Here is a 9,998-nt window from a genome sequence, read left to right on the forward strand (position 1 = left end):
AGGATCAATAAATAATCTAAGGAATTACAAAATCAAATATCTCGTCAATCACTTCAATCAACAATTTGTTTTTCCATTGAGAATATGTTCACAGGCAAAGTTGTCTCCATGTGATCAGGAAGTAGAAATGCAGGGTAAGGCTGCATACGATAAATGCTTGTGGTCCGGACCTTCTCTGGACCTCGCATAGCGAGAGCTTAGTACGCCGGAATAACGTGTTCGCTTTGTTTATTGACGTAGAACAGTACAAATTCTACTTCCAATTGACTTTTCACTGTTCAAACTTAGACGTGTCTCTAATGCAAGCTGACTCTTCAAAACCTTACTACAGTCACAGGCATATCCAGTAATCTCCACAGCAAAAGACCGTCGATTATCTATCATCAACCAGACGGATGTATCCTTAATGTTAGCCAAGCATATTTTCTCAACAGAGGCTAAAGGGGACACCAACATGGTCTTCTCCCCTTTGTCGATGCACGTAGTTTTGGGTCTCATAACGGCGGGTTCAAGTGGTCCGACCCGTGACCAGCTTCTCTCGTTCCTCAAATAAAAATCTACTGATGAACTCAACTCTGCTCTCTTCTCACCTTGTTGATTTTGTCTTGGTTGATGGTAGCCCCATTGGTGGTCCTCGTTTGTCTGTCGCTAACGGCGTCTGGGTCGAGCAGACTAAGCGTATTAAGCCTTCTTTCAAACATATTGTGGACAATGTTTATAAGGCCGCTGCTGTTTCCGTTGATTTTCGACACAAGGTTAGATTTTTCAACCACAATAATACCGTTGATTACGTAGTTCAGTAAAATAGGATTAAATTAGTTCGTCTTTTGCTGTTTTTGAATGCTGGCATTATATTCGGTGTATGCATTGGGCTCTCTCTGAATTGATTTTCTAACTGCTTTACTGTTTCAACCAGTAATTTACTTATGTTTAGGTAGGGAACTTTGTCATATTTTGAGTTCCTGAATTGTTATTAACAAAATTCACATGCTATCTAGTACCAAGTTTTTTTCTTTCGTTTTTCATTTTTTTTAAAATCTTTGTCCTTTCTGATTTTCCAATATGCTTAAAAATTATGGATTTGCCATACGTACCAGTTATTAGGCTTTATTTTGCTGTTGATAACCAGCTAGGAGGTGTATACAAATATAAATTGAAATACTATAAAGTGTAAAGTTGGGTAGCAGTGTCGAGTTTTTCATCTGTTATGTTAGATTGGTGAGGTAATGTGGTGAATGAATTGTGAACTAGGAGACCAGAAGTAACAATTTCATCATAAAATTTTCTACTGGATCTTTTGTTCTCGTGGATTGCTAGGCCCTCAAATATCTTTTATAATATTTTGATGATGTTGCTAGGCTGGTGAGGTGTGCAATCAAGTGAATCAATGGGCTGAAAAGGAAACAAGCGGCCTTATCAAAGAAATTCTTCCTTCCAACTCAGTTGACCATGTAACAAAACTTGTCATTGCAAATGCACTGTACTTTAAAGGAGTCTGGGATGAGTGTTTAACCAAAAAATATCATTTCGGTTAAAACTAGAAATTAAGAGGAAAAATCGGGTTACTGATAATCAGGAGACGAAAAGAATAAGAAATTTTTGAGGATAATAAAGCAGTAAATAAGTTTGTATTTCAATGTAATCTCAATGATATTTTGTGTCCTTACAAATGCTGAGACCTCCTCCTTTTATAGTTGATTTTTCTAGGAAAAGGTATATTGCCTTAGCCTTAAAGAGGCAATTATGAGCATTAAATGACATTAAATGAAACGTTACACAATCATTCCTATTCAATACTGATTCGCTAACGTATTTGACATTTAATACTGAATTTAGACTCCTTTATGCCATCAGATTCATATCTTCAATTCCTTCTGACCTCCTGGCTTTAATTAAGTTAAATAGATGCGAGACTCGTATCATTTGAATAGCATCTCGTGCCTATTTAACTTTCTTCTCCTCGTATCTGATATTGCCCGTGCCTCTTAACTGATCATCATGTTTTGACCATTTGACCAGTCCACGTGTCATGCCACGTCACCTTCAATTATAAATTCAGTTTTTTCCCAATACAGATAGTCCCTTCACTTTCCATTTATTTATCAATTAAATATTTGGGAAGTGGATCTTCATTAAAAAGGGAATTTTTGCCATAATCAATGCTATGACAGTGTCGACGCTTCAATTGTCTCTTCTATTTAATGCACCATATACGTGTCACCTTCTTATTAGTTCTACGATTTTGCAGCCTTTTTCTAAGGCTTCTTTAACTCCACTATTCACGAAGTGATAGTTGCCTTTATTATAGGCTTTCCATCATTACACTTCTTAAGCCCCCTTTTTCCTTTGTTTTCTTCTTCACAAGCTTTTTACCAAATTTCTTGCTATTTACTCTCGTTCACTTCTTCTTCAGTTCATACCTTCTGTTCATATCTTCTCACTATGTCGTCTTCGAATCCTAACCCTAAAAGAGTCCCAATTCTTGATAGTTTCCCCAATGCTCCTGCTAGACATAGAAGAGGTAGAGGAGGTGTGCTTCGTGGTACAGGGTCGGTTCGTGGTGGCACCTCTGGTTCCATCGCTCTTTCTTCTAGTTCTGGCAATATCTCTAGAGGCTCTCTTTCTAACAGATCATCTTCTAAGGGTAAAGAACCTTCTGAGTCTAACCAAGAGCCTCTGGTTGAAGAAATTGTGCCATCAGATTTATCTTTCGAACACGACAAAGAATCCCTTCGTGACCAACTGATTAAATTAGAGAGAGCTGATAAATATCCCTCTTTAATTACTGAGCCTTTGACTCAAATTGTTCGAAGAGACTGCCGTTGGAGAGATGACACCCAAATAGTTATCCCTACCCCACATCAAAGAATATCTTCTTTTAAGGTTGGCTTTTCTTTCGTTTACACCTATCCCTTTACTTTGGGATTTATTCCTGCTATTGACCCAGTCATACTTGATTTCTGTCGTTTTTTCAAAAAAATTTTGGCTCAAGTTGGTCCCCTCGTATGGAGAACAGTAGCTTGTTTGAGGTATATGTCAACCAAAGCTGATGTTGATTTTACTTTCCCTCATTTAATTCATCTTTATCACCCCAAGCTATTCCGCAATGGTGTTTTTACCTTATCTGCAAGAAGTAAGAGGGTTTTGGTTAACCCTGAAGATACTAACGACCGTGGCTGGTACACCCGGTTTGTTGCTGTTCCCACAAATGATTTGGTGGGTGAATCAAATATTCCTTTTCCTGAGAAATGGAACTTTGCACGTAAGTATTTTCTTCCTTGCCGTATTTGCTTTCATTATTTCGGCTTCTTTTCTAACTTTACTATTATTCCTTTGCTTTTTTGTAGCAACCATGGAAAATGTGGAACCCGTTCCTAATTTCCGTGGTTAGGTAGATGCTGTCTTGAAAGTCGTGCCTATGGAGGCACGAACTTGGAAATATATTTCCAACAAACATGGTTGGAAAGTGAAAACTCACGGTATACATTCCTCTTTGCTTTTCATGTGTTAAATTCTTTTCCCCTCTTTTAACTTTTTATCCTTCTTATTGTTAGGATTTGCTATTCGAGGGATGTCGGCTGAAGTAGCCATCACCCTGCGAGCTTCTTCCGGTAATCCTCTTGCTTTGGAAAGAACAGAAGCCACGATGTCAAAGAGGAAAGTGGTTGAAGAGGATTCTGACGTCGATGAAGACGATGATACCTCTTTGACAGTTCGTCCTAGAACTAGAAGGCGCATTGTTTCTGAGGATGAAACTGAGATCTCTCCTGCTCGTATCTCCGATCTCGTCACCATTACCTCTGATGAAGAGACCATTCCAAGGGACACCCCTGAATCCACTCATCGCCTCTTTATTGAGGGCTTCGAAAGTGGTGGATTAGGTTCGGTTTTAAATGAAGTCCCTCTCTCATCTTCCGTTTCTGTTCTTTCTGTTCCTCCTCCAACCTCAAGTGTTTTCTTACCAACTTTGTCAATTTCTGCTCCCTTACCTGCTTCGACTCCTTCGACTACTACTATTTTCACCTCTTCTACCGTTCCTCCTTCTATAGTTCCCCCTTCTTCTACTCATTATGTAGAAGAGGGTTCTAGTAGTAAAAGCATGGCTATGAGGAGTGTAACACTTGAGGTTCCTGCTAATAGCAGTCTTTTAAGGAAGTCTGGCGGAGCAGATGTTTGGCTTGAACCCTTAATTGGGGATATTGAGAAAAAGAAAATGGACAGTCACAGTTGCCTGACTCTGATGAACGACATAGTTCATTCCACTTTGAAGGTATGACCCTTCTTTCTTTACTTTTACCAGAATTTTTCCGGAATTCTAATTTTTCTTTCCTTATCGTTTTTAGGCCAACCTTATCGGTACAGAGTTGATGAACAGAATTTCCTTACTAGAGAAGGTGGCACGTGACTCTGAAAAGGCTGTACTTGATTCAGAGAAGGAAGCTCGTGACTCTCAGTTGGAAGCAGCTAACTGGAAGAGCCAATTTGATAGTGCCCAAATAACAATAGAGGATTTACAAGAGAGTAAGAATAACCTGGAACAGCAGGTGAGGGCATTAACTTCAGAGCTTGCGATTGTAAAAGCTTCTTCGAGTCAAGCTGAGAAAGAAAGAGAGCGTCTCGAGTCTTCTTTTTCAGAACAGTTATCTAAATCAAGTGAAGAAATCAGAGAGCTGAAGGTATTGTTGAGCAAGAAAGAGGAGTACGCGGGAGAGCTAGTTCAAAATTTGTCTCAGGCTCAGGCTGACTTGCAAATTTTCTCTGATAAGGTTCGTGCCATAGAGAATTCTCGTGCTTCCCTTGAAGCTACCCTTGATTCCACTTTGGCTGAAAATCAAATGTTAAAAAATGATCTTGCCTCGTGGGAAAGGGATTATGAGCTTCTTGAGGAGAAATTTAACACAGAGGTGAGCTGGGCCTTTCTAAACTCCCGCCGTGATGCCTTAACTGAAGCCAGTCAAGAAAATTTTTATTTAGAATCGGAATTGGCCAAGGTTTTGAGAACCATTGAAATGACTCAACAACCACTTGACTTTCCTTCTCCAGCAGATGAAACTCCCGTGGCTGAGGAACCTTTAAATGAAGGAGCCGCTTCTGTTGAAGTTGAAAATGTTACAATTCCAGCTCCCGAGGGTGAAACTTCACTGATACAGTCCGTGGAAGCTGAAGCTCCCGTGACTCTTGCTTCCCTCGGTGACTTTAACACTTCAAGCCCAACTGCCGCTACTTCCTCAGAAATTGCTACCGTGCCTACAACTGCTTCTGAAAGTGAAGTTGACATTGCAACTTCAGAAGTTCCAACCCCTTTAGTGACAAGTTGAATATTTTACTCCTTTCTTGTTTTTTTTATTAATTGGTGTTTTTATCCCTTGATCTTTTTAAGGGATTTTTTGGTTAAGTCCCCAGTTATCATAATGGGGCACTTGTAAAAATATTTTGCTTGACTAAGTTTCACTTGTAAACATTTTGGTAAAGTTCCTTGTTTTCTTTTCTTTTACTTGACGGGAGGATATGATGGATTTTCATTTAGTTTATGAGTCATCACCTCCGGTGGTATACCTGTCATGTCTGTATGGGACCAAGCAAAACAGTCTGCATTAGCTTTTAAAAATTCAATTAACTTACGTTTTACCTCCGGGCTAAGATTAGCTCCTATGTACACTTTTCTCTCGGGCCAATGTATAAATAACACCACGACCTCTAGCTCTTCTATCGTTGTTTTAATGTTATCATTATCCTCCGGTTCTTGAATGGTATCAGGTCTTGAATCCAGATCTGTTTGCTTTTGCTCAGGTGAGGTTGTTTCCATGTTACCCTCACCTAAATTCTGTAATTGCTATTTGTCTCCACCATTAACAATTGAATCTGCAACGGAATTGATGCTCCTAGATGTTTGTTGATCACCTCTGATTTGGCATATTCCCCATGGAGATGGGAATTTAATAACTTGATGTAGAGTTGATGGGACATCATCCATATCATGGATCCAAGCTCTCCCCATGATCATATTATAAGCCATTTCCATATCTACTATCTGAAATTTAGTTTCTTTAACAACACCTGCAGCAAAAGTTGTTAGAACTACCTCTCCTTTTGTTACTACACTTGAATTGTCGAACCCGGACAAGGTATGCGCCTTCGGTATCATTTTGTCTTCAGCTTGCATTTCACGTAATACCCTTAGTAGTATAATATTTACGGAACTTCCTGGATCAATCAAAACTCGTTTTACATTAGTGTCATGTACAAGTAAAGATATTACCAATGCATCATTGTGGGGGGTGATCACTCCTTCTGTATCTGCATCATCAAAAGTGATACTTTCATCTTCTAAGGTCTGTCGCACTCGCTTCTCGTGCGTGATTGTTACTTTGGAAACTTTATTTGAAGCCGTATATGTTACTCCATAAATATCCTCTCCCCCACTTATAACATTCACGGTTCTCTTGGGTGATGGGGGCTTTGGTGGTTCTTGCCTATTTTTCATGTAGGCTTGCTTACCTTTCTCACTAAATAACTCAGTGAGATACCCTTGTTTCAATAGATGGTCCACTTCACTTTGCAAGAATCTACATTCTGAAGTCTTATGCCCGTGATCATTGTGAAATTCGCACCAATGATCTGGATTGCGCTTATTTGGATTTGACCGCATCTCTTTCGGCCACCGTACCTTATCTCCCATGCTCCTCAAAACAGCTACGAGCTCGGAGGTAGTGACATTGAAATTATATCCACCAAATCTTGCCTTCAAACTTCCATCATCATCTCGTGACCCGCGTGTGTTTCGATCATTCCCAAACCTTGATGAGGAGCCTGATTCCCTGTTCCTAGGTCTGTGATCGTACCTTTGATTATCTTATCTTGACCGTGAGTCCTTTCTCGCAGGTCCCATCGTATGGCTCGTACCTATTTTTACCGGATCTCTTTTCATTTTCCACACGCCTTGAGCTTACCTTTTCTTCTGTTTTATGTCGTAAAATAATGTCTTCTTCAATCCTCATCTTTGTGTTGTATCTGTTGTAGACATCATTCCACGTTGTTGCTGGGAATTCACGAAGGCTTTCTTTGAGTCGCCTCGTGGCTTCTGAACTCTTCTCATTTAAATTACTAGCAAAGGCTATGGCTGCCCAATTGTCAGGTACTCGTGGCAGCGTCATTCTTTCCCGTTGAAATCTATCTACGAACTCTCTAAGCAACTCTGAGTCTCCTTGCTTGATTTTGAAGATATCTTCCATTTGTTTTTTAACTTTTTGAGCTCCCGAGTGTGCTTTGATAAATAAATCTGCAAGCTCAGCAAACGAATTTATAGAATTTTCAGGTAAAAGAGAATACCATGTTAGAGCTCCTTTAGTGAGTGTTTCACCGAATTTTTTGACCAAGACCGACTCAATTTCTTGCTTAGTCAAATCATTACCCTTGACACCTGTTGTGAATGCAGTAACATGATCTCGTGGGTCTGATGTACCATCATACTTCGGAATATCAGGCATCTTAAACTTCTTTGGAATTGGAAGGGGAGCAGCGCTTGGCTTCCATGGTTGTTAGGAATATTTATCTATATCCACACCCTTGATCACGGGAGGTACTCCAGGTATTTGCTCTATGCGTTCATTTTGCTCCTTAAGCTGTTTCTGCAAGGTTAGTACTAGACTTTGTAAATTATAATTAACTGGATTACCTGGGTCTCTCTCTTTTGTTTCACTAGGGGTTCCACCGCTGCCAGAATTAATCAATCCTGAACGAGGATTCTCCAAAGTATTGTTGTTCGGAGCAGATATGGGTGGGACAGCAGGCAATTGGCGAACAAAAACTTGGAGAGCGTTATTGACTTGAGAGGCAATAAGTTTTTGCAGAGCCTCATTCATGGTTTCAACGTTTTCGAATTGAGCCTGTACATGTGTATAAGATCCATTAGGAGTGCCTTCACGAGATCGTCGTGGGGAGCCTCGTGGAGAATCTTGTGGAGAGCCTTGTGGGGAATCTCCCTGAAGTTGTTGGATTGTCTGAATTTTTGGGTTTCCTTGAGTGTTGTCATTGTTGTTCGACATGATTGATGCAATCAAGAAAATTAGATTGAGATATGCTTGATTATCAGATTCCCGGTAACGGAACCAATGAGAAGTTCAATGCATCAATGACAAAGAACAATAAGTTCCACCTTCTCAATGGTACCTCTGTTCAAGTTCCCTTCATGAATAGCAATAAGAAGCAATACGTACAAGAATTTCAAGGTGTTGAGGCTTCCTTATAAACAGGGTGAGGATAAGCGAGATTTCTCTATGTACATATTTCTACCTGATGCCAATGATGGACTGAAAGCTCTGGTAGAAAAGATCTGTTCTGATTCGCAATTCTTGGACCGTCACCTTCCGTATCAGAAGGTTGGAGTTGGTGAATTTCGTATCCGCAAATTCAAATTTTCTTTTGGATTTGCAGCAAAAAAAAGTTCTAAAAGGGCTTGGCCTCGATTTTCCTTTTGATCGTGATGACCTCACCGAGATGGTGGACTCCCCACCTGGCCTTTATGTTTCTGAAATTTTTCACTAGTCCCTTATTGAGGTAAATGAAGAGGGGACAGAAGCTGCAGCTGTAACCGCTCTATGATTGGAATGAGGGGAGGGATGAGAGAAACGAAAGTATCATCCATTTCTCTTCCTGATTAGAGAGATGAAACAGGCGTGATACTGTTTGTCGGTAGTGTGCTTAATCCTTTCTCAGAGTAAATTGTAGTATTGCTGAAGTTACCTTTAATAACGGTAGTAGCAAGTTATCTCCTTCTGTATAGGACTTTTTGTTATTCTGTTTTTTTTTAATATCTCTTTTGGTGCTTATCAGATTCCTTTTGTTTAGGATTGTTATTCATATAGGTTTCTCTGTATCCTAGATTCTCTCTAAGTTGTTACATTATTCACAGATTTTATGTACTACATTTGGCTATATAAAGCCAACCATATAATCAATACGATATATGTTCTTCTTCTGCCTTTATCACTCTTTATGGTATCAGGAGCCCTACTGCTCCAACGAGCTTGATCCTAAATTTTTTTTTAACCCACGCACTGCACACACAAATGGCTCCAAGTTCTCCAACTGTTGTCAATGCCGATAATACCTCCGGTTCAAAGACTGTTGTCCAGTTCAATCCCGTTGCTCAACTTCCCATCAAACTTACTGGTAGCCATAACTTTTCACTATGGAAGACTCAGGTGTGGGCACAATCTCTTTAGTCACCTTGATGGATCGAAACCAAACCCTCTCAGACTATCTCTGCAAATAACCAAGAAGTACCCAATCCTGATTTTCTTGCTTGGTTTCAGCAAGATCAGCTCATATAAAATGCTATCTTGGCATCTGTAGACTCAACAATTGCTAGTACAATTGCTTCTGCTGCCAATGCCAAAATGTCTTGTGATGCGCTGCACATTGCTTATGCAAACAAGTCCCAAACTCGTATCTTTAGTCTTAGAGACCGTCTAGCTCGCCTTTCCAAGGACTCTCGCCCTATTGCAGATTATCTTCATCAAGTTCGCTCACTATGTGATGAACTTGCCACTGCTGGATCCCCCGTTTCCAATGAAGAATTGGTTGTCAAGATTCTTACTGGACTTGGATCTGAATTCCGAGACCTTTCCGCTGCCATCCGAGCTCGAGATTCAACAATCTCATACGAAGAACTATATGAAAAGCTCCTTGATCATGAGCTTTTTCTTCATCATGAGGAAGCCAAAAGGACTCCTTCTGCTCCAACAACTGCTAATATTGCTCAGGGGACTGCGTCAACTCCTACACGCCAGGGATCCAACAACAATCGGAGATCAAATGCGCCCAACAACAACAATCTCAATCAACAAAGTCGCAATCAAGCATGGCGCAATAATCAGCAGCCCAGGCGCAACAATCAGCAACAGCAGCCTCCCAACAACAGCATTTACTGCCAGCTTTGTGATGGTAGAGGACATACTGCTCGTGTATGTCGGACACGGTCTCACAATCATTTTCAA

At 40.2% G+C, this 9,998-nt stretch overlaps 1 pseudogene; it reads left to right on the forward strand.

Moving 5' to 3' along the window:
• The first annotated feature begins 310 nt into the window (after positions 1 to 310).
• On the forward strand, positions 311 to 8,720 carry LOC109210304 (annotated as a pseudogene).
• Positions 8,721 to 9,998: the final 1,278 nt, after the last annotated feature.

Source organism: Nicotiana attenuata, unplaced genomic scaffold, assembly GCF_001879085.1.
Source record: "Nicotiana attenuata strain UT unplaced genomic scaffold, NIATTr2, whole genome shotgun sequence".
Classification (NCBI taxonomy): domain Eukaryota; kingdom Viridiplantae; phylum Streptophyta; class Magnoliopsida; order Solanales; family Solanaceae; genus Nicotiana; species Nicotiana attenuata.